Genomic DNA, 25,821 nt, shown 5'->3' with positions numbered 1-25,821 from the left:
AGAGATGGAACAAAGATAAGGAGGAAGAAAAGCAGTTTGGTTTAAGATGGTATTTCTCCAAAGGGGCAGAATTCAATGGAAAATCATGAAAGGCAAGTGGGTGGGCAGTCACTTTGTGGAAACAGTATGATAAAACGATAGCAGGTCAAAGGGGCTTCCAGGTCAAAGAAAGGTTGCAGAATAATGGCAAATTTTCATTGATGTAGTAAAATGTTTCAGAGTGATTTTCAGACAGCAGGGATTTCAGAGAGACACTGACCAGATATATAGAATCTAGCATTGCTTGCAAGGTCCCTAGACTTATTTTTCCTGCTTTGGGGCAGCATTAAATTTATTTATTTTTCTCTTTGCAACATAATCTGAACACTGAAAAGAAGTGTAACATCACAAAGGATTTGGGATTAAAAGGAGCATTTGGAGGAAATCTCCTACCAGTATATATTTCATACTAATACCTTAAAATACTACACAAGCATCTCTGTAGAGAGTGGCTCAATTAGTCCACATATAAGAGGAGTTCATATAGGATATGTTGCTGCAAAGCTGTTATTATGTTTGTGTGAAAGCAGTTTGAGATGTTAGCTACAGCTAACTCCATTATTGCTTAGCCCTTCTGGTATAGCCCACGTGAAACTTCAATGGAACTGATTGACACCGCCTGCTGTGAAAAAGTTATGGAATTAGGCACATACCATGAATCAGAGCCTATCCTGAGTTCAAAAGATAAGCTACTTGGGTTTCTGAATAAGGGAATTCATCTCCTTCCCCTTCACTGCAAAGCTATTATGCCTGTAGTGAAGAGTGTCATCAGTCACATCACTACTCCATTCCATCTTCCATAATGGGGTAAGTAAAATCCAGCTGCTCAGCCCCACTCCTATGCCTCAGAAGACCTTGGTAGGAACTGCTGACTGGTATGACACCAAGGAAAAATAAGAATGAGGGCAGGAAATACTGCCCAAATGGTCCTGGTTCTAGTTAACCTTTTGAAGACTTGTGGGGCACTTTTTGGCCCCAGGTGCATTTTACTGTGTAATTTACACATAAGTAGACCTACCAGGAAGTCCTTCTAGGACATTGTCACAAATTTTAATCTGTACAATGTCCCCAAATTTCAGCCAGTTACCACTAACTGTTTTCCTTCTGGAGATAAAAGAAACAAACCAGCCAACCCCACTGGAGTCCAAAAATACTCCTGTTTGCTCAATAAGCAAGGAGAAGGTACCAACATATACTGCTCAGTAAAATTCTATCTTCTCTGAATAAGTTCTTTTTTTTTTTTGGCTCAAGGTTGGAGTGGTGACAAAAAAAAAGTCTCTGGAGAACAAAGTGATCCCATTCCATCCCATTGGAAATGTCATTGGGATCCAAATATAACCCAAAGACACTCAGTGTGATTTTTATTTTGCTAGATCTGCATGAGGGTTAATCAAAGAAAGTTTTGAACACCTTTGCCACTCGGGACCTGTGCAGAGCAGAGTTACCAGAAGAGGTGCAGTTGTGCCACCTTTATTTTTGAAAAGCTCTGGAGCTATCGAACACTGCCCACTCATCTCTGCTGCTGTGTCTTCTTTGCCACTGCCCTCCCTGTTGGGCTTTTTGTTGTCCAGTTTGGCGGAGGGGCAGCTGTGCCACCTCACCTTTGAAAGCCCCAGAGCCACCAAGCACCGCCTGCCCATCTTCACCACCGTCATTTTTGCCGCCACTCTCCCCACTGGGCCTCTTGTCATCCAACCCGGCTGTGATGGTGGACTTGTACCAACTCTCTGAAGATATGAGCTCCAGTGCGGGGCCTCCCCTGTGGGCAGATCTACCCCTTTCCTCTCCTTTCCTCTCAGAGCCCGTTGTTTCCATCTCTCCTGCGGGCAGACCCACCCATGCTGAGCATATTTCTACTTCTTTCCTCTTCTTTCTTTCTGAGCCCATCATTTCCACCTTTGCAATGACCTACAACAGGAATGTCAACCGCTTCATCCCCGTGATCAAGTTGAAGTACTGCTTACCATGAACATTGTCTATGTTGGCAAAAAGTTGGACTGCTCCTGCTCCTTTTCCTGTATTTCCTGGAACTGGAGTGCAGTGAGTGCTTGCCTAAGCTTGGGTGCCATGGGGTGAGCCAGATAGTTTGCCCTTTGATGGTCCTGTTTTATAGCTCCAAACCATCTAAAAGGTTTGGAGTTGATGATCGTCAGTCTGTCTAACCATTGACAGTGGAGGAAAATTGAATCTTTGAGGTCTGATCTATCATACGGAGCTGAAGCAGGTGGTAAGATGTGATATAAACGATATATGCCAGAGATCTTGTCTCCCCAGAGCCTATCTCTGTGGTCCAGCTCTTCACATGATTTTAAAATGATTGGGAGTTTTTAGTTTGCTCCCAAAAGTTTAACAATGCACAATGGATATGAGCGCTGACGGGGAGGATACCTAGCTCAGCATGAAGTAATGCCGCTGGGATATTTGTCGGCAGACGCAATAGTTTTTTGAGAAAACTGTTCTGGACAACCTCTAGATTACAGAGAAAAGGGCCCTCCCATCCCCAAACCGGTGCACCATAGAGGATCTGCAATACAACTTTGTTGTTATAAATTTTCAGGGCCGGGGGATAATATTGCTTCCTGTTGACCTATGAAAGTTCAACACGGCGCCACAAGTTCTCATGGCAACCACTTTAGTGTAGTCAATATGTTTTTTCCATGAAAAAATAGGCCCAAGTATTTGAAGGCGCGACATTGTTCGATTTGATGGCCATCCATTGTCCAGAGAAAGTTACGGTGCCTTCTGCCAAAAACCATAACTTTTGTTTTAGAGTAATTGATCTGCAAGCTTTCTTTTTGGCAGAAGGCACTGCATCTTGCAAGCAATCTCTTTAGTCCATTGCGTGTGATGGAAAGCAAGAGCATATCGTCTGCATACAGAAGTAGCGAGACTTTCCTATTCCCGACTGTTGGGGGGGGAAATTCTGAGCCCTCCAATGCGGTGACTATGTCATTTAGGTAAAAGTTGAAAAGGAAGGGAACTAGCAGGCATCCTTGCTTTACTCCTTTGTTAGAGACAATGGGATCTGTCAGTGAGCCCGTAGAGCCCACCCTCACTCTTATGCTGTTATCATTCTCCTAATGAGAAATAGGAGATGTCTATCGATGTTAGTATTTGCTAGCTTGGCCCATAGCTTGGGCCTATCAATAGAATCAAATGCCGCTGCCAGGTCTATAAATGCGGCATATAGGTGTTTCGTAGGGCCTGATATACATTGCCTTGCAAAGCAATTTGCATATCTATTTTTGTATAACATGTGCATGTTTAACACATTCATTGCAGATAACTAAGACAAATAGTTCTCACAGCAAGTGTCTGTGCCACAATGAGGGTTGAATAGGCAGACAGAAGAAAATCCATTTCATAGTCTGTTTCGACAGATTCCTCTGACAACCCTAGCATCAGCTGTATCTACTGGCTACCTGGCTGGGTCACTTTCAGTGAAAAGGTGGCATCGGCATCTCACTACAGAATAGCACTGTTCCAAACATTTTTGGGCAAAGTTTTGTGATAGAGTTTGGGGTGATGTAGCTGAACAGCCTCCAAAAACTGCTTGTAATTGTGTGGTGGTGGTAGTGGTGGTGGTGGTGAGGTAGAAATGTTATTTAAATTTGGTGGTAGCAGCAGACTTTTCTTCCATCTCCCCCTTTAATTTTAAAAATGCAAGCAGTTTTGTTAAGTTTCATAAATGCCACAAGTGGCATGGGTGTTCCTATTGACAGCCACTTCCTGGCATCCACCATTGCTTTTTCCCCAGTGCACTCTTAAAATAACACCATGCTTCAATATATTTTCAACACTATCTTGACTCTTTGGGGATGGGATTTAGTTTTCCATCTCAGGTGGAAGGAACCCTAGTTCAGTGGTAGAGCATCTGCTTCCAATGAAGAAGGGGCCATGTTCAATGTCTGACATCTCCAGGTAAGGCTGGGAGAGTACCATGTCTGAAATCCTGGAGAGATGTTGCCAGTTAGTGTTAGGTTTGCAGCCATAGATGGCTTTGTGATGGGTCATTTGACACTTAGTTTGCTTTAGCTTTAAGGTGACATGGGGCTGTTTGGTTTTGCTGCAAAATACTAATATGTAGGAAACATACAGGGAAGGTAATTGATTTGCAGATATCTGCTAGTGGCTGAGATATGTGTGTCTATTGTGTGCCACATCAGAAATACATTTACATATATTTCCAAATCAGCAAATGATGAAATGCAACACAGACTTGGGCAAAATAAACCAAATGCAAAGGAATGGAAAATACCACATGTAAGTGTGAACAAATACCATGATGGACTAAGGCATGCTTGTACATCCCTAGCTGATGTCCATTGAGTACACATAGTAAAAAGAACAACTCATGTCCATGACACATTGCAGAATGTATACAGTGTTTTCTACATGAACATATAGGTAAGCTATATGAAGTGCCATTTACATGTATGGGCAGTTTAACAGGAGCCCACCAATCAATCTGTGGTAGTGGCAGCCATAATATAACTTATGAGTCATGAGTTGTGAGATGAAATGGGAAGAAGCCAACTCATTATAATGGCAAACAGCACCAGGCTGTGGAAAATGAATGTTTGTGGAAGCCAGCACCTGCCTGCTGAAAAGCCTACAGATGGAGGTAGTTATATTTGTAGTAAAGTGATTAGCAAAGATGGACAGCAGCTCAGAACATGCCACTGCAGAGAATTCAAACAAATGTCTGTTCTGGTTCAGTAGAAGTATAATAAATTACAGGTTAAACTGTTTCTATGTTAGACGGGGAACACAGATAAGCTATTTGGTCTCCTAACCAGCATTCTATGGTTATATGATGCCAGCAGCCACTACACCAGAGCTTCCACCAGTCACCAGTCACAGTCCTTATGATCTCCAAGTGGAAAAGTCAACAGCAAAAGAGTATAAAAGAGTAAAACAAAAGCTAACACAGCAACACCAGCAGTCATTCCAACAGCATCCATGGCAAGCTTGCCACCACCCATTAATTGTAATATATACATAAACAGCAACTCCACAGTACTAGATACACAGAAAGCACAGCACAGGATAATGACAGAGAGCTATGATGACATCACAAAAGCCAGTCCACAGCACCTCCCACAATGCACAAATGGATAGAATCCACAGCACCTCCACCAGGACAGGTTTCTGGCATTTACATACCACCCAATTAACCATACCCTCTGGGTTGTAGAGCAGCAAATAACGTCTGCATTCACATGCTGCAGGTTGAATCTCAGAGGAGGGTTTGAATCTCCTGGCAGCAAGAATACAAACAGCAAGAGCCTGCAAGCAAGCAAATAAATAAATAACCTTTTGAAGGGGGAAAAAAACCCAAAGTTGGACAGGGATGTAAGGATTACCACTCAGAAGAGTCCACAGGTGACATGCACCTATTAGGGTTTATATATTCCTCATCCTATGCCGCATGATTCACTGCTGACTTGGCAGGATTCTATCCATAGCTTGGAAAAGTTACTTTTTTGAACTACAACTCCCATCAGCCCAATCCGGTGGCCATGCTGGCTGGAGCTGATGGGAGTTGTAGTTCAAAAAAAGTAACTTTTCCAAGCTCTGGCTATCCCTTCATATGGCTGGGGTGGAAAAAATATGAGGGCAAGTCTTCTGGGGCTCACCATTGAGTCCAATGGGAATATCATCATTTATGCCAGCTATTTTGTTGGCATAATGTTACCCTGGCATAAGGGTCAGAAGCAATTCTGAGCATGCATAAGATTTCAATGAAGCTCTATTCTGTCACTCATTTTACCATTTTGCACTGATAGTGTATGTTCCACCAGTGTAAAGGTTGCACTAGTCGACTACTCATGTATTACGGGTTACTTTTAGGGGTCATGGGCCAGAGGTTCAAAATATTGTACAGGAAGAACAATGCAAATCTTACCATGCTGAAGGTTAGGGGATTCATGGAACTGGCAGATAGGCAGGGACAGCAACAGTTGGCAGGGTGGCACTGCATACCTGGCTTCCCAATGCCAAGCATTGCTGCCACTTAATGAGATGGAGAGATGTGGTGCAGGGAGCACAGTGCTGTGAGGGAGCAGCAACAGGAGCACTGGATTGGCTCTACCACCACACTTGCACCATGCTGAGTTCCCTGCACCTCTCCTTCCCCCTCTGCCTCTCAGTAAGCAGCAGCAGTGCTCACAATTGGGAGGCCAGACACGCAACATCTCCCTGCCTGTGCTGCCCTGCCAACCACTGATGGGATGCAGAACAATAGACTGCTAGGAAGGCCAAGGCTGGCTATTGCCCAGATTGTAACCTGGAAGCATGTATACCTTGCCCAGTTACAGGTAAACCAACGGATTTTCTCGGACAGGGAGTTGAAGAGCCACACCAGTACCTGAAGGAATAATCATACCTCTTTTCCTAAGTGATTAGGTCAGATCAAGTGGTGGCATGCCACACGAAAAAACATTGACTATCTATGGGGCATTTGTTACTAATATCATTATATCTAATGTGTTGATCCACATGGATGGAAGATACATATATTTCCAAGACCATGTTGACACAGCCACCAGATGGCAATACCCACTTCAGGTAAAGTATGATGTGGGCCTTGTCTCCTTGCCACAACATTAGTGCTTAGTCTAAAGTCACATCCTTATATATTGGTTTAACATACTCATCTAAACAATGGTACTGTCAATATATGCCATTAATGAACTGGGTTTTTTATGTGTGTGTTTTTCTTTGTCTAAATCCTGCCACCTATATGGGTCATTGCTTTCACAGGAAATTGAGATAACACTGCCTAAATCACAATGAACTCAATTCATTCATTTAGGAAAGCATCACATTTTAATACTATTTATTTCATTTACATAGGTAGTGCCAAATAGAATGAACAGCACATTAGCATTCCCCTGAAATCTCACATTGGCCACATCATGATGCTACCATAGAAACCTGAATTCCCCAAATTTCATTCAAACCTCGAAATATGCTAATAAGGTTTTTGAACTGGGATGAAGATTTATTCCCCAGTGGATTTGCACAAATGCTGTTGCAGTCTATCTGTCGCAAGTGATGTTAACCTTCATAAAAGAGAAATGCTAAAGCTCTTTATAGATCTCACATGGCCAGGGTCCAACGGAGAGCCTTAAAACAACTCTTTGGAAGTGTTATTGTTGCTAGACCTCAAATCAGGCTTCTGTTGTCATGGGGAAAATGCTTCATGAGCTATAAGTAAAATAAACACCCAAGCAAAGATTACATTCTTCTATGCTTAACTAAGACAGATGCCAACCAATCATGGCACATGGACAGTAGATTTTAAGTTAATCTGTAAATAAAATATATACATATTTGATATTTAAATGTGCTAATGCAAAAAATTAATTCTGAGTCTGACAGATCCAGCAGAAAAGCTCAGTTAATGTTTCTGGGAGTTGTTTTATCAGATGAAATGTTTTATTCTCAAATGAGCATCAGGGTAAGATACTGAAGTCTGAATGAGTTTGATTTGCATTTAACAGCAGCCTCAAAGAGCATCCCTTACGCATATTTCTTTCCCCCCTTTTTATTAATAACCACAGATCTTTCTGAAACAAAGACACATTTAGAATGAAAGTGTAACTGCTAATTGTAGTGATGTCTCATGTCTTTGAGACAGGATTTTGCCTGTTTACTGAGATTGTTTAGCATGGTGGAATGTGTTGCTTTTGTGTGGCTGACTGCATTCTTTTAAAATTTTTGTTACCCTTCAAATGTGCAATTAGGTTGAAATAGGATCTTATGGGGAAAACAAGTTTTGTCCTTCTAGCAAGCTCCCCACACATAAGTCAGACCTATCCCCTCTGATCCACAGGGAATCACTTTTGGGAGTAAATCTGCCCAATGGCTCATAAGAAATCATGGTAAACCTAAAATAATGGCACAAATAACACCACTCAGCCTGTGGCAAATTACAACTTTTACAGGTATAGTGGGAAACCAACTTTTATGACAACACTAAAACTAGTGGTGGAAAGCATCATAAAGTTTGTTGATATTTCATAAAAGAGTGCACCATATATAAGAAAATGATGGAAACTTACTGCGTGGATGGATAAAACTGAGATGGTATAAATTTTCCTCATTTGCAAATGTTGGGTTTTTCTTTGTATTTTAACCTTTTGTGAGTTATACATAAGCTTATATAAAGTGTTTAAATGGAGTGAAGGCATACATAGGAGAGTATTGCTACTAACTCTGTATCTTTAATGTTAGGAGCTAAATGGTTTTCATAGGTGTTTAAAATCAATATCCAGCACAGAGCAATTCCTACTAAAAACAAGGCCAAAAATCGGCATGCGTCTCTGTGTTTTTTTACTTCCATTTATTGCAGTGGGAAACATAGCTAAGCACATGTATTATACAGCCACGGGAGTGGCTGTATACTGTAGTCAGCATGGATTTTTTGCATTCCACAATGTAAAATAAAAAAAAAACCATGCCATTCTGATCCTTCCCATAAGCTCATTTCAAAACAAAACCTTACAAAACTTAGTCCTGAACTCAGAAACGCTTGCTTAACAACCCTCTCAATTTTCATGGCAATACACAAAACAGTTGGAGAGAATTGATAGTTTATTATTATTATTATTATTATTATAAATTTATTTATATCTGGCGTTTCGGCCAAAGGCCCTCAAGGCGGCTTTCAAAGAAAAATAAACACAAGTATAAAAATACATTAATGAAAGCAATACAATTTACAAAAATTAAACTAAATAACAAATAACATTATTAAGAAAAAAAAATGTCCAGGAAAGAAACTCAGAATAAATTACATACATCCACCACTGCCCTGCCTTGGAACTGAGACGGGTACGGGTTTCCCTGGGCATGATATTTTCAGCCGGGTGGGAGAAATAGGAACAGAGGCAAACAGAGGCAAACATAGCTCCCCATCCAGGTTCTTTGATGCCAGGAGCACAGAGAAAAGGACGGAGAGTCCGCGGGCTAGGGCAGGGCATGTCCAACTTTCCACACAGGGGCAAAGGAAGCAAGGTGTCCTCCCTGTGGGTTTAGTCACTGGGGATGCAGGAGGGGTGGAACTGGTCCAGGCTGCAGACACTGCCGGTGTTGGAGCTGCCGTTGCCCAGGTCATGAGGCCCACAGAGTAGGCTAAGCTCTGAGGAGCTGCCGCCGGGCTGGGCTGGTGTCAGGCCATGCGGAGGCGCATTCCTCGTTGAGAGCCAGGCAGAGCTCCTTCAGCTCCAGGCTGTCCTTGGCCAGGTGCTCCTGGAGTCACTCCAGGCTGGCCAGCTTTCGAAGCCAGGCGGCGACCTTGTCACGTAGCACCTGTGCCAAGTGGTGCCTGAAGAGCTGCCAGTGACATGCCAGAGACCAAAGTGTAAAACTAGAGAGAGAGAAATCAGACCCCATTTGGACTTTTTTTGTCAGAGTCCTCATAATCAGTTCTCATTAATTAAAAATCTGCTATGTTCACAGAGTACCTGTAATCCTATTACTGACCTTGCCCCATACTCTGACCTTCATCTTCAGCAGTTTAAAGGTTAAAAAAATACCTGGCTGATTTTTAATTAATTTAAGAAATTTAGCATTGAACTCAATGATCATGTTGGGCATGTTCAGGAAGAACCAACTGTCAGTCTTCTAAAAGCCAGACTCAAAGCTGCTTCGCTTGCCTAATCAGGGGGCCACGCCCACATCAGACTTTGATTTCACTTGAGACAGTCATGGCTTCCCTCAGAGAATCCTGGGAAGTGTAGTTTGTGAAGGGTGCTGACAGGAGACTCCTGTTCTTCTGACAGAGCTCCAGTGGACATAGTGGTTTAACAGTCAGCTGCTCTGATTGAAGCTTTGTGAGGGGAACAAAGCATCTCCTAGCAACTCTCAGCACCCTTCACTAACTACACTTCCCAGGATTCTTTGGGACAAGCCATGACTATCTAAAGGGCAATAAAGATCTGGTGTGGATGTGGCCAGGGACACCTTTGGTTTAAATTTGGGTGGAAGGCTACGTGTGCCTGCTGTAAAATAAAAAGTTTGGGGAAACCCTGAAAAAGAATGATGCTGTTCACAATTTTTTCCTTTTGGAAAGGAAAGGGGCTTCCCCTCTGCCCAGTGCCCACCCATCCAATCTTCTCCCCTCCCCTTTTCTGCCCTCTTCCTCCCCTCCCTGCCCCTCCCCCAGGTCAGTTTCACCTATCCTAAGCATCATTGTACAGGAGTAAATCCCACTGTACTCAAAAAGCATGCAAATGATCAAACCTGCCTTTCCCTCCTCCTCCCTCCTATCCCCTCCCTCTTGCCTTTTCCCTCCCCCTTCCTTCACCTCTCCCTTCTCCTCCCCTATCCCCTTCTAATCCCCTCCTTTACTCTCCCCCTCCTTCCCCACAGAAAAGAGTCAAACTAAGAACACCAACAAACATACAAAAATGTAATTCTCCATCTTTGGAGATGCCAGGTGTTACCACCACTCCCAATATACTCAGAGGCACATTACCAAATTCTTCCAAACTACACAGGAAGTGGATTGGACTATGGAAGACCAACCCAAATTGGGTTTGCATTTTGACAAATTTGTAGGGCAGTACTATATCTCAGAAAGGAGGTCAGGTCTCCTGCTCCCCTGGTACATTCACTATATCTGCCCAATTTCCCTGCTTTTTAAAGTTTGATAGAAATATCTGTTGGCTATAGGTATGTTCTTAACCTGCAATGTTTTTTGCATATTAGTGAATAGCAATACTTCATTGATATCCACAGCGGCGTCACTAGCGGGAGTGCGGGGGGGTGCAGACCTCCGGCGCGTGCCCTCCCAGGGGCATGGACGAGGTGGCTGGGCTTGTTTGTGTGTGCATGTGCGCACGCGCTTTTGAAACCAGCCACCCCCGTCCATGCCCCTGGGAGGGCACGCACCGGAGGGGCACCCAGCTGGAGAAGGCCTGGGAATGCCGGTGCACCTCCCTCGCCCCGCCAATGGTGTTCCTGGTCTCGCCCGCCCGCCTCCGAGGAGGAGTTGGAGCAGCCTTGCCGGGCAACGGCATGGGGGCTCTTGGTATCACCCCCCTCATGGTGTCACCCGGGTACGGTCTGCACCCTCCACACCCCGGTAGTGATGCCTCTGGATATCCAGCATATTTTTTTATTTCATTGAAATCAATAAAACTTTTCCCTTTGGTTGGTTCATGCGCCATTACCTCATTATTACACAGTTGTCAGTGTTCTCTGAGGATTGTTAAAATAGTCTGTATTTATTTATTTATTAAACTTTTATCCCACCCTTCCTCCCAGGAGCCCAGGGTTGTAAACAAAGGATGAAATACTAAAAACTTCTTTAAAACCTCAAAAACAAAACATCTTAAAAGCATTTTAAAACTAAAACGTTTTAAGAATGCATTTTTTAAAAAAATATTTAAAAATATCTTAAAAAGCAATTCCAGAGCAGACACAGACTTGGATAAGGTCTCTACTTAAAAGACTTATTGAAAGAGGAAGGTCTTCAGTAGGTGCCAGAAAGATAACAGAGATGGTGCCTGTCTAATATTTAAGGGGGAGGAATTCCAAATTGTCAGTGCCACAACACTAAAGGTCCGCTTCCTATGTTGTACAGAATGGACCCCTTGATAAGATGGTATCTGCAGGAAGCCCTCACCTGCAGAACACTGTGATCAACTAGATATATAAGAGGAAAGACATTTTTCCAGTTCTACGTGGGTGAAGGTGATATTCTCCCTATTTTCAAATCAGCTTGATTATACATTAAATAAGTAACTATCATTCAAAGAGCAATTTGGAGAAAAGATAAATGTCCTGGATGTCTCAAACAATTGTGATGCTGTTTATTGTTGTCAGATTGCTTTCATTTTATCTCAACTCCATTCTCTCTCAGTTTTCATCTTGACTGTTGATGTCTGCTAAACTAGAAAGAGCTGGCAACCAAAGACAAAGGTTTTGAACTGATTAGGGATGTAAGGAGGCAGCAGTTTCCATCCCAACCTGTGTTCATCACAATCAGCTCTGTTTCCATTCTGCTACACTTCGCCTTCTGCCTTCTGCTAAAGCCTATGCTATTCATGTCACTATCGGCTATAGCCAAAACTAATACCATTAATTACAAAATTAATGTCAGTGGAAGGGTAATGTAAAAAAATAGCAAAAAAACCCCAGCATAATTATTTATGTAATATCTGTAGACTAAAAAAAAAGAAAAGAACAACAGTAAATCCTGCTAGTATTCACGTGCATGTTTTCTATTTATGACCTTGGATGAACATGCAAATTGTGGCAATTTCTGCTCCCATTTCTATTTCTGATGGAATTCTCTGACATCCCTAGAACTGAATGGATTTGCCTGTATCTTTCACTGAAATGAAAAAGAGAGTGTTCCAGCCCCTACAAAGGTTATGGAACACTTGGTTATGCAAAAGCGTGTTTTCCCCACTTACTAATGCACCATCCTAATGTCGCTCATGCATTTTGCTTAAAAAAGGAAACCTCCCCATGTGTAGAAGGAATGGGACTGAGTACACCAACCTTGCCCCCAACTTGGGTAAAAACCTATTTCATACATTACCTGCTCAACACAGGGAAGGTTGAGTGGGCAGGGTGGCGCACACAAGGATGTTAGGGATGGGGTTTGCATGTATGCTTCCATGTCCATACACAATTTGAGCAAATGCCTGTACACACCTCCTTCCATTCACCAACTGACAATACCAAAAGCCCTGTACACATTTTCCACCTAGCACCACACACACACACATCCACTATCAGTTCTCCCTTTTCCCCATAAACTTACCCTGATATCTCCATGCCTTTTGTTCCCTTGGAAACATCTTTTCAACAGACACCCTGTACTGCATTTTTAAATATAATAACTGTTTTCAAACTCCTGGACTAAGGACTGGTCCTACCATTAGGCAGAGTGAGGCACGTCATGAAAGGGCATAAAATGATTAGTTGTATCATTTCTGATTGTCTTTGTGTTGCCATGAAAGGGGCTTTTGTGAGATTTCTGCTTCAGGTACCAACATAGCTTGGATTGGCTTTACTACTATGAGCTTGACTGAAGTAAGAGGCACAATTTGACACTCCATTCCAGGCAGCAAAAATGGGCTATCCCTGATAGTTTGGCTGGCACATCTCTTCCTCTCTCAAAGCCCCATGATTGGTGCCTGTTTTTGTTCTGCTGCATGAGGGCTATTGCATGAGGGCTATTGCCTGTGGGTTTTCTATCAGCTGTCTGGTTAGTCACTGTGGGAAATAGGATTCTGGACTAGATAGAGATTTGCTCTGTTCCAGCAAGACCTTTTGTTCCTGTTACTTGTCCAGTAACTGTGGCCTGGGAATAGGGGAGAGAAATATGATTTAGTTCAGATTTAAACCTAATTTGCACTTTCCAAACCAATATACAAACCAAAATACAGCGATCTTTTGAAATTCACACTTCAACCAAGTAATATGTACAAACATTCCTATAATAAGGTAGTGTGTATGCATATATTGAAGAAAACAGCTTACAAACATGCATTATATTTGGAGAATTTGCTTTGGAAAAAAGGGGTATATTAGGCAAAATTGCACACAAAGTGTGCATATCAGAAGAAACGTGCACTAAAATGCTGATAAATTGTTATGAAGGATTTTTTTTTATTGCAAACTGATGTTGAAATGTGGAGAACTGAAATTAAAGAGTGGGAAAATGAGAAATCAAGAGAAAATAAAATTGACAGAATTGTCCATCTCTTCCTGGTAATATCTTCCCTTGCTGCTTTTTTGGATTTACCCTGCTGCTGCAAATCCTCCAACCTTCTCAGCAAATAAGAATTTTAGAATCTTTCTCTGTTGCCTGAGTGCAGATTCTCACTGCCCTTGATTCCCTGCCATTCCTCATCCTTCTTCAGTTAATTAAATTGTGATTTTTTTGTTTCTTATTGCCTTTTTAATTTATTTAGCAGAATTTATAAAGCAATTATAAAAAAATCCCTATGCTATGTACATAAAACGTTAGACAACAATGATCAATAACAAATCCTAGAAGCTTTGCCCCTCCGTGCTTTGCACACCAACCCCAGGCACCCATCCACACACCCCAGGCAGCCCTTCCTCCAGACACCCCCAGGCACCCCTACTTATTAATTTGGCAAACTGTGCTAGTTACTGGGCCAGCTCTACTGGAGAGATAGAAGCTTTTCCTCTGGCAGGTACAGAACTGGGGAGGCCGGGAAGAGGCATCCATAGCAACAGACCAGAGGTGTCACTAGGGTGGTGCGGCAGGTGTGGGCCGCACCAGGTGACACCACAAGATGGGGGTGACACCCATAGCTGCCCCCGGCCCCGCCCTAGGCCCCGCCGCTGGGAAGAAGCACTCTGCACATGCTCGAGGGCCCTCTCGCCCACATTTCAGAGCTGAGCATGGGTTCGGGGTGGGAGGGAGAGAATCCAAGCTGATTGGAGAACACACCAGAGGTGGAGGAGGAGAAGGAGTGGCTGGCTGGTTCTAGGTGCCTAGTCGCAGCTCCGCCCGCTCAGCGGTTGGAGAGGCCCATAGATGGCAACTGTCTGGCCGGCCGGGAGAAAGGGAGGAGCTTGGAGAGCCGCTGGAGGCGCCGAGGGAGGGCAGGACGCACCTGGAGACCCATGGGACATAAGTGACGTCGGGGCAGAGAGGGAAGGAACCCAGGGTGGACCACCCCTATCTGTTTCACATGCTCAGGGAGGAATTTGGAGCGATGGGTCCAGCTCAGCTGGAAGGTGCCTGGCTGCAGAGATGGCTAACATCAGGTCCTGGCGAGGCTGGGAGAAGCGCCCCCTTTTATGTTCCCCCCAAAAGATGAGGGAGGGTTAGTGATGGTGCCACGGGACTCAACTCTGCCCCCCCCGGCTTTCTCTGCCTTCCCACTCCATGTTGCCCTCCTTGCTCAGGGCGGGATGCTGTTGCAAGCACCTGTGGAATGGGGGGGTGAGTGAGCAAGTGAGCAGGGCAAATGTCTAAATAAGGAAATGTTGGGGCTCAATCCTGCCTGCATCTAGACACCCTGCCCCCTAGGCCATGGAAACGTTGAGGTTGTCTGCATTGCTGGCTTGCTTAGGGGAGACGGAAATGCACTCTGTACATGCGCCCGAGGCCCCTTTTCTTTTCTCCTTCAGGTACTCCAGGACTTGCTGGACCCTGGTGAATCTGTGCAGAACGTTTAATTTTGCATATGTCTGTATTGCAACTTTGACTCGGGCGTGTGTAATCATCTGTTTCATGTTCTTTGAGGATTTATATAAGAACTCATCCGGGGCCACCAGGAAAGCTGTGGCCCTCCAGATGTTGCTGGACTACAATCCCATATAATTCCTAACTGTTGGCCATGCTGGCTGAGGCTGATGGGAGTTGGAGTCCCAACAACTTCTGGCAGGCCAGACATTCTCTCTCCTTGCTTTAAATTTATTTATTTATTTATTACATTTATATACCACCTTTCCTCCAAGGAGCTCAAAGGGGCATACATGGTTCTCCATTCCCGATTTTATCCTCACAACAACCCTGTGAGGTAGGTTAGGGTACGAGACAGTGATTGGCTCAAGGTCACCCACTGAGCTTTGTGGCTGGGCGCAGACTCAAACACTTGTCTCCCAAGTCATAGTCCAACACTCTAACCATTACACCACAGTTACTTATTTAATGTTGAATGGAATAAGAAGGGTATATTGGAACGGTGAATAGGGGAGTATTTTGATCAAACTTGGAGGTTTGGCATTCTAAAACACTCCTGAAATTGCATTTGTAACTTGTGTGTCTGTATATGCGTGTGCAACACTGTCCCTTGAAAATAAAGGGAGATCTGATCCCATTGCCAACCTGGTGCCCTCCAGCTCTTTTGGACTACAACTCCCACCAGCCTCAGCTGTAGTTGTGGTCCAAAAGACCTGGAGGTTCTTCACCAGGTTGGCAAAGCCTGCATTAGAGCAGGAGCGGAAAGTTGGAGGGCCCCCTGAGAGATACCAATGGCCCTCTCCTCAAAGCTGCCAATTTAAGGTCAAACGAAGGGTACAGATTGGGTGGGGGTGGGGGCTATTTTGGCAAGTGGGATTTTTTTTGGGGGGGGGCAGGGATTGTTTCCTTGGGTCTTGCTTTCAAAGTGGCCCTTTGGGAGATCTGCTGAGTGCAGACCAACCCTTTAGAATGGAGTGCTTTCTTGTGAGCTCCTGACTAATGCAGCGTGGGGATGTCAGTACTCAAGATGTCAAAAGGCTCCATCTGTCTAGTTTAAGAATATAGGGAGGCGAAGAGATTAGCAAAGCCGGCCAGTTATGCATCCATGCTTTCCACCATATGCACTCTCTTATCAACAGCATGAGTGATCCTCTTATATTCCTGATGTCACAAAGAAAGTGTGGAATCTTCATCCCACTACTCTCAGTGTGCAAATATTAGTGTGTGCATTTATACATGAAAATATCTCCATCAGTCAACCATTTCAGTATAGTATTTTTTTAATAATTTTTATTCAAATTTTTCAAAAAACAAACAAAACAAAGTCAAAAAACATAACAATACAACAAAAAAAATAAAAATAAAATAGTTGACTTCCGATTTGTCGCAGATCAGCTATAAGTATATAATATACATCAAACCTGTCCCTTAATATATACATACAGGATCACTTTTCTCCATAGGCTATCTTAGTTAATCGTCAAATCCCAATATCATCATTTTATTTTGATCTTTCAACAAAAAGTCTAAGAGAGGCTTCCATTCCTTAAGAAATGCGTCTGTCGATTTTTCTCTAAGTAGACATGTCAATTTATCCATCTCTACTAAGTCCATTAATTTCAATAGCCATTCTTCCGTTGTTGGTGTTGATTCCATTTTCCACTTTTGTGCATATAATAATCTTGCTGCCGTAATCATATATAATATTATTCTTCCATATTTCTTTTCTATTTGTTTATCCATAAAACCCAATAAAAAAATTCTGGTTTTGACTGAATATTTATCTTTAGAATTTTTTGCATCATCCTACCTATCTGTGCCCAAAATGATTTTGCCTTTTTACATAGCCACCACATATGATAAAATGATCCTTCTTGTTGTTTACATTTCGAACAAACATTAGAAACACGACTATACATTTTTGACAACTTTTCTGGAGTCATGTACCAACGGTACATCATTTTATAGAAATTTTCTTTAAGATTATAGCATAATGTAAATCTCAAGCCTTTTTTCCACATATTTTCCCATTGATCCATTTGTATGTTATAACCAAAAAATTTTGCCCACTTTACCATACACTCTTTTACTTGTTCTTCTTCCATCTCCATTTTCAGTAAGAGTTTATACATTTTCGCAATTATATTTTCATCATTTGTACACAAACCTATTTCAAAATCAGATTTACTTATTTCAAACCCATACATTTTCTTGTCCATTTTATATCTTTCTAACAATTGTAAATAGGCAAACCATTGAGAACTATATCCTTCCTTTATCAGTTGTTCTCTCTCTTTCATTATATATTCTCCATGTACATTTTCTAATAGTTCTTGATAAGTTAACCATTTCTCTTTTCCAGCCATTTCTCTTCTGTAAAACGCTTCTTGACTTGAGACACATAATGGTATTTTCGAATAGAACCTTGGTTTATATCTATTCCATATTTTCAACAGAGGACGTCTTATAAAATGATTATTAAAGTCTACATTTACTTTTACTTTGTCATACCATAGATATCCATGCCATCCCCACTTCAGGTTATGGCCCTCCAAATCCAATAGTCTTTTATTCCTCAATAAAATCCATTCCTTTATCCAGACTAAACAGCAGGCAGCAAAATAAAGTCTCAGATTTGGTAATCCCAGTCCTCCTCTTTCTTTGGCGTCTTGTAGTAATTTAAATTTAACTCTTGTTTTTTTTCCTTGCCATACAAATTTAGAGATATCTTTTTGCCATTGTTTAAAAGGTAAATCAGAGGATATTACAGGTATTGTTTGAAACAAAAACATCATTCTCGGTAATACATTCATTTTTATCACAGATATTCTACCCATTAATGACAATTGTAGTTTATCCCATCTTAGCAGATCTTTCTTAATCTCTGTCCATAATTTTTCATAATTATTATGAAACAACTTGAATTTTTATTTGTCATAATGATACCTAAATATTTCAACTTTTTCTCTATTGTAAAATCTGTCTTGTCCATTAACTCTTTCTGTTCCCTTAAAGTTAAATTTTTCACCAACATCTTTGTTTTTTGATTGTTGATCTTAAATCCTGCTAACGGTCCAAATTCTTTTAATTTGTCCATCAATACATTAATTCCTTCCAAAGGGTTTTCTAATACAATTATCAAATCATCAGCAAATGCTCTCAGTTTATATTCTTCTTTTTTTATCTTTAATCCCGAAATCCTTTTATCTTGCCTTATATCTCTAAGCAGCACTTCTAAGACCAGAATAAATAGAAGGGGAGATAATGGACATCCCTGTCTTGTACCCTTTTGTATTTCACATGAATCCGTTAAATCTCCATTAACAATTATCTGAGCCTTCTGAAATGTATAAATCGATCTAATCCATTTATAAAATTGTCTCCAAAATCCATTTGCTCCAAAACCTGAAACATAAATTTCCAATTCAAATTATCAAATGCTTTCTCAGCATCTAAGAAAATCAAAGCTGCTTGTTTATCATTTCGTTGTTCTAAATATTCCAACACATTCAAGACATTCCTGACGTTGTCACGTAATTGTCTTTTAGATAAAAACCCCGATTGATCTTCCTGGATAAATTGTTGCAATATTATTTTCATTCTTTCTGCCAAGATCATTGTAAAAATTTTATAGTCATTATTCAATAGAGATATCGGCCGATAATTTTTTGTTTTAGTTAAATCTTGCTCCTCTTTAGGTATTAATGTTATGTTAGCATTTTTCCAACTATCCGGTATCTTTCCCTCTTGCAAAATAGAATTCATTGTATACTGTAAAGGTAGCAAGAGTTCTTCCTCCAAACATTTATAGTACATTGCAGATAACCCATCTGGTCCTGGCGCCTTTCCTGATTTAATTTTGTTTATAGCTTCAGATATCTCTCTTGATGTGATAGGACCATTAATAGCTTATCTCTGAAAGTCTGTAATTTTAGGCAAATTCTGTTTAGATATATACTCTTCTATTTTTTCAGATGCGATTTCCTGACACTTGTACAATGTTGAATAATATTGATGAAAAATCTTTTTGATTTTTACATTATCTCTCAGCATCTCATCTCCTTCTTGTATCTTTAAAATAATATTTTTTGACGTTCTTTTCTTAATTTATATGCTAACCATTTCCCTGGTTTATTTGCAAATTCAAAAGTCCTTTGTTTAGCAAAATTTAGTTTCCTTTCAATTTCTCTAACTGTCAGCATTGATACTTGATTCTGTAACATTTTAATTTGATTTACAATCGAAACTTTAGTTGGATTCTTTTTCAATTCTTCCTCTTTTTGTTTTATTTCTTCCAAAATTAATTGCATTTTCTGTTGTTTCTTTTTTTTAAATTCAGAGTTACATTTAATAAAATATCCCCTCATAAATGCCTTACTTGTATCCCAAACAATATTTTCATTTGTTCCTTTATGTAAATTATATTCAAAAAACTCTTTTAATTTCTTCTTACATTCTTGTACTACTTTGTCATTCTGTAATAAAGATTCATTTAGTCTCCATCTAAATCCAAGATTTTTTTTTTAAAAGTTAATATCACAGGATTGTGGTCCGAAAAAGTTTTTGGTAATATATCCATTTTAAAAATATCTTTCACTAGATTTTTAGACATCCAAATCATATCAATCCTCGAGAATGTTTTATGTCTTTCTGAAAAATAAGTAAATTCCTTTGCGTTATCATTATATATCTCCAGGTATCTACCAATTCTAAATTTTCCATCAGTTCAAAGCAAATCTTCGGTAATTTCCCCTGTGTCTCTTTAATATTTTTTTCAGAAAGTCTATCAATTTTTGGTGAAATTACCACATTCCAATCACCCATGACACACCAATGATCATATGAAAACTCTAACAATTTTTCCATAAGTCCTGTGTAAAACCTTGTTTTATCTTCATTGGGGGCATAAATACCCACTATCAAAATTTTTATGCCCTGTAAAGTAATTTCAACTCCCACAAATCTACCACTATCATCCAGTAATATCAATTTAGGAAGCAATTGTGGGTTAATGTAAAGAACAACTCCATTTTTTTTTTTGATCCAGCCGAAATAAATTCTTCACCCAAATTTTTACAAATCAAATATTTGGAATCTTTCTTCTTAATATGAGTTTCTTGTAAACAAATTATATCCAATTTTAATTTTTTCAAATAATGAAACACTTTCTTTCTCTTCTGCGCCGTGTTGGCTCCATTTATATTCCAAGTTAGATATTTGTAATCCATCTTTAAGTGTGTATTTTAAAATGTACCTGATGCTCCCTTTAATCCATCATCTTCCTTCCCCTCCTCTGCATGTTCCTGTTGACTTTGTTTCCCAGGAATTATATCCATATCTTTGAGTTTATCTTCTTCCATGTCTTTTGAAGCTTTTCTCAAGAAATCCCTTGCTTTTTGAACAGTATTCAATCAATATTTCTGTTGTCTGAATGTAAAAATCACTCCTTCTGGAACATCCCATCTAAATTGAATTTTGCATTGCTTAAGTTTTTCTGTAAAGAAAGCATATTCTTTTCTCTTACGTAAAAGTCTAATAGGAATTTCTTTCATCACCAGTATTTCCTTGCCATCAATTTTAAAGGTATTGTTGAAGTGTTGTTGTAATACCATATCTCTGGTCGCCTTTTTTATAAAGTGAACAAGCACATCTCTTGGAATTTTTTTCATTGCTCCATATCTGGAATTAATTCTATAAACTTTATCTATTTCAAATTTCATCCGATCTTCATTCAAATCCAGAAATTTTACTAAAGCATTAACAATTTTATCTCTGATGTCTTCACCTGTTTCCTCAGGGATTGCACGAAATCTCAAACAATGTTCTTTATTTCTCAAATCAATCACAGCCATGTAGTCCAAATTTTTTTCTAATTCCAGATTTAATATATCTGTTCTATTCTCCAAGATTTGTACCTTTTCTTTAGTATTTTTTGCATCCTCCTTTATTTGCCCAATTGTCCCTTTAATCTCATCCACTTGTGTTTTAATATAGTCTTTTATATCTTTCAATTCAGTTTTCATTTCCTGTTTTATATCACTAATCCCTTCCATTATTTTTTGAAACATATCTGGGGGTATACCCCCTTCCTGTGGATCAATTGAACCTCTTCGCTCCTGGGCCTTAGTTGCTTTTCTAGTTGTCATTCTCAAAAGAAGCCTTTAATTTCTGATATTAACCACTGTTCCAAAACCTAGAGGCAGTCTATTTCTTTTTTTTTTTCCTCCACCAACAAAAGAGTTAATATTCCAGGCCAGTTATTATAGTCCAGCCAGCACAGTTCTTATCTACGTCCAGGAATGCAAAACAATTCTGGTTCACAACACCAAGCGATTAGTAACATATACGAACAGCAGATTCATCCAAAAAGAAATAATCCAAGGAGAAAAATAGTCCAAAATATATTTCCATCAAATAATAATTACCTCTCATCCGTTTTTAATCTTTAAAACTCCAAATTCAGGCCAGCTTTTTGTCATAAAATATATATATATATATAAATTGTTTACATTTTCTTTCTTCCTTAATTATATTTAAAAGAGAAAAAGTATGATTCACCCAGATTTCTCAGTTGCTGATTCGTAAACAAATCCCTTTTATTGTAGTAATTTAAGCCAAATGATAAGATTTAGACAGAAGGAGGCTCGCTGGTTAAGAACGTTTTTAGGAAGAAAAAAAACGCTTCGCTTTTTTTCAGTACAGCTTGTTGGAAGTCCTGACTCCGTCTTCAGCCGATCGGTATGCCTTCTTATCTCAGGGAATTCCTGGTCAATTCCAGCAGCCAACAGCTCAACAAAGTCCTGTGGAAAATCTGATCGGTTCACCTATACCTTGGAGAACATTTAAGCCAGTCAAAGTTTCCTCTTGGCTGGCTTTTAAACTGAAAAAAGCTTCCTCTGAGGCAGAGATCTCTCAGAGACAACCACCAGCTGGGCACTCACTTCCGGGAAGTCTTTTCAGTATAGTATTTTGCGGTCTATTGCCGAAATAAACACAGACACCGTTCATTGGGTTAAATCATGGGCCACTTTATTAAAAACAGAGTCAATTATAACCAATGAACCTGCAGAGGGACAATCCAGTGCGGGGGAATTCAGCTGATCCAGGTGAAGCCTGCTTGCAGCTATAGGGCAACCAAACCTTGCCAGAGCCTGGGGCTGCCCTGTGCCAGGCCCCAGCTCTGGCCACACCCTGAAGATGCGTAGGGGGTCCAACCCGCATCACCGCCCCCCGAAGCCATGAAACTCCGAGCGGATGAGGCACGTTGGCCCCAAAAACGGCCCGTGTTCTGCTCCCCCGGGCCGTATAGCCCAGAGCTGCAGGCCCCCGGACCGCCAATCACCCCCAAAGGTGACTAAAGGTGTCACCTAGCTGCCCTTTCCCTTTTAACCTTTCCCCCACGCTTCCTTGACCAGTGACCATTAAACTATTCAGCCAAAATGGACCAATTAGCCTATTAGCCCCCACAGGCACCCGTGCTAACCCTTGACCCTCCTCTACAACCACAGTGTGGAGTAGGCAAAAGAAACCCGCCAGCAAAGCGAGGCAGGCAGGCCAAAAATTCCTAGTCGGCCCCGTAGCGACCAAATTAATCACACTGCAGCCAAGGGAGGGTCGGGCGGGTGCCGCCAAAAATTTGCAGTGAGGGTGGGCGGCTGGCAGTACGGCCTTAAATGGCCATCTACCACCCCGCCCCCTCGCTGCGTGCTACGTCAGCGCGCCAGCATGCTGCGTGCACGCATCCCTCACCCAGATGGCGGCTCGGCTGCGGCCGCAAAACTCGTCCCTTCGCCGGTAAGTCCCGGCGCGGAATGGGGGTTGCGGCCTATTGCCGAAATAAACACAGACACCGTTCATTGGGTTAAATCATGGGCCACTTTATTAAAAACAGAGTCAATTATAACCAATGAACCTGCAGAGGGACAATCCAGTGCAGGGGAATTCAGCTGATCCAGGTGAAGCCTGCTTGCAGCTATAGGGCAACCAAACCTTGCCAGAGCCTGGGGCTGCCCTGTGCCAGGCCCCAGCTCCGGCCACACCCTGAAGATGCGTAGGGGGTCCAACCCGCATCACCGCCCCCCGGAGCCGTGAAACTCCGAGCGGATGAGGCATGTTGGCCCCAAAAGCGGCCCGTGTTCTGCTCCCCCGGGCCGTATAGCCCAGAGCTGCAGGCCCCCGGACCGCCAATCACCCCCAAAGGTGCCTAAAGGTGTCACCTAGCTGCCCTTTCCCTTTTAACCTTTCCCCTGCGCTTCCTTGCCACAAAAGGGGGACAAGCCTCTGCTTAGTCTCCCTTTGCCCCACACCCGATAAGAATCCAGTGCACACCCCTCTGCTGGTCCATTAGGAAGATGTCATTGCCCCCGTCAGTCAAGTGCACGCCATCTGGCCTAAACAACTCCAGCCTATCTTGCTTGATCTCTGGGTGGTGTATGACAGAACCCCCCAGGCCCTCTGAATCTGTCTATTAACCTTTTTCCGAGCCCTGTCCATTCCCCGTGGGTCATCAGCCCAATTCCACGTCCTGCGCGGCAGGATGTCAGACCATACCAAGTGCATCCCCGGCTAGCGCAGCGCAATGGCCTGGAGGTCACTACATGCCTGTTTGATTAGGGCCTTGCCCCTCAACAGACCCAAATCGTTACCTCCCAGGTGGATGACCAGCACCTGGGGCACTGCCCCATCCACAGCCGACCGGAACAAGGTAGGCAGGAGGCCATCCCCACGCATCCCCCGTCATCCCAGCCACCACACTGAGGCCCACTGACTGAGCCCCAGCTGCATTCCAATGTGGGACTTCGCCGCCCTGCGGCCTGCCCAGAAAATCATGCTGTGGCCACAGAGGAGGATGCTCACTTGTTCCGATCTTTCCCAGCAGCCTGCCAAAAACAACAACATCGCCGTTAGCTGCTGGCCTCATGCCTCTCCGTTAGTGGTCTAACATACGTCTTATATGCATCCGAGGACCACCTGCCCACTGCCTGCAGCTGCCCTTTGGAAAAACCCAGGTGAGCAGCGGTGGAAGCTTCCCCTATTCGGAAGGAGTGTGTCCCGAACTTGCGGGCATCCACACCTAGCCGCTGGAGTGCTGTCTTTGCCACCGACCAAAATTGGTACTTGGTAAGGGGCCGGAGGTCCCTGTGCCTGAACAGGTACCCTGGCTGCAGCCCGCGGGCTGCCAGAAAAATGCGTAGGGCCCTGACTGGGCAGAGCTCCTCCTGTTGGCATGGGGATAACACAATCAGGCGACCCTTGTGGTGTTGGTCCGTCTTTGACTGCCTGAGTCGCAGGCGTACCCCCCCTGCCTCCCAGCTGAGATCAGAAACCTGGAGGGCCCGGAGGGAGCTATCCATCTTAGAACCTGCCACCACCTCCCCTATTCGGAAAGCCCCGAAGAACAAGGTGAGGGCCGCAGCATGGTATAGCAGTGCCTCAAAATGGGAAGAACATAGCACCCTCCACTGTCCCCGCAGACCCAACAGTAGCTCTGGGGAAAAGGGGGAGCGTGCATCAGGTGTGTGCGGGCACTCACGGGACCACCCCTCCAGCATCCGGCGGACCCTAAAGTCACCGGAGTAGTCCTGAAAGCCCCGTGCTTTCCCTAGGAAGGATAGACCTGAGAGCTTACCTCTGATGGTCCTGACTGAAAGCCCCCTCCGCTTCCCTTCCACGCAGAACTCCATAAGATGCTCCACGGGGATGGGCCACTCCTGGGTGTAGCCTCTGGACTCCCTGAAGGTTGCCAGGTCCCTACCTGCCCCCTGGTAGCTGGCCAAAGTGCTGGGTGCCACAGAAAGGCTTATGGCCTGTTCTGATTTGGTCCTCCAATCTCCCACAGCGCTGGGGGTACCACGTCCGGCTGAGCCCTTGCCTACGGCGCCAGCTGGTGAAATCTCTCCATCTGGTTCCGTGATAGAGCATCAGCAATGCTATTATCAATACCCGGGACATGGCGCGCAAGGAAATGTATATTATAGCGAAGACATTGGAGCACAAACACTCGAACTAAACGCATAACATCGGGGTTTCTAGAGGACAGGGTGTTAATGACATGTACCTTGGGGAGGTTGTCGCACCAAAAATGGACTGAGGAATTGCCCAGTTTGTCCGGCCAAAGGTGTACGGCCACAACAATGGGGAAGAACTCCAGAAGGGTCAGGTCTCTGGTTAGGCCAGCCTGCGCCCAATTCTGTGGCCAGCTGCCATGACACCATGAGTCATGGAAAATGACCCCAAAACCGCAGGAACCTGAGGCGTTGGAGCTCACCTGTAGTTCCGCTTCCAACAGGCGATCCTTTCTCCATAAGGAGACCCCATTGAATTCCTGCAGGAAGGTGGACCAAACTGCCAGGTCCTCCCAGAGAGCGGCTGTAACACGTGTGTGATGGTGGGGGCGTGATAGGCCCGCCATGGCATCGTACATGCGGCGCAAGAATGCGCGCCCGGGTGCTACCACCCTGCATGCAAAGTTCATATGTCCTGCCAGCTGTTGAAGTGTGGCCAATGTCACCTTCTTCGCCCCAACCACCTCTGAGATTTTCCCCTTAAGGGCCACCAGCTTATCCCACGGGAGCCTACAGCATTGGGCCACT

Source organism: Rhineura floridana, chromosome 3 (assembly GCF_030035675.1).
Source record: "Rhineura floridana isolate rRhiFlo1 chromosome 3, rRhiFlo1.hap2, whole genome shotgun sequence".
Classification (NCBI taxonomy): Eukaryota; Metazoa; Chordata; class Lepidosauria; order Squamata; family Rhineuridae; genus Rhineura; species Rhineura floridana.
This window is presented reverse-complemented; position numbering follows the sequence as displayed.